Consider the following 591-nt stretch of genomic DNA (forward strand, 5'->3'; position numbering starts at 1 on the left):
CCTCTGATCCACCCCTAGCATGTGTGTGTGTCTATGTGAGTGTTTGTGCATTTGTGTGTGTGTGTGTTGTTTGTGTTGTTTGTGTGAGTGTGTGTGTGTGTGCGCTGAGGGAGTGAGGCAGAGCTAGATATGCAGCATTCTGTCACCATGGCAACTTACGAACTACTGTAATGATGGATAGTGGTTTGCCCTGTCAGAGAGAGAGAGAGTGAGAGAGAGAGGGAGAGAGAGAGAGGGAGAGAGAGTGTGTGTGAGTGTGTGTGTGTGGGGGGGGGGGGTGTTGTGTATGTCAGACCATGACTATGAAGCATCTATGGTGTGGAGTGTGGTGAGAGAGAGAGAGGGAGATAGAAATGGAGAGAGTATTTAAGGCCCTGACCTCCCTCAGTATGACCTGCTGTCCCCTCAGTGGTCCTGCTAGAAGGCTACAGTGTTCAAACAAGACCACCCCAGACAGAACAGTCTGCAAACAAGACCACTAGACACCCCAGACAAAACAGTCTGCAAACAAGACCACTAGATACCCCAGACAGAACAGTCTGCAAACAAGACCACTAGACACCCCAGACAGAACTGTCTTCATACTGTACA

The sequence above is a fragment of the Borostomias antarcticus genome, assembly GCF_949987555.1.
Source record: "Borostomias antarcticus genome assembly, chromosome: 3".
NCBI lineage: Eukaryota > Metazoa > Chordata > Actinopteri > Stomiiformes > Stomiidae > Borostomias > Borostomias antarcticus.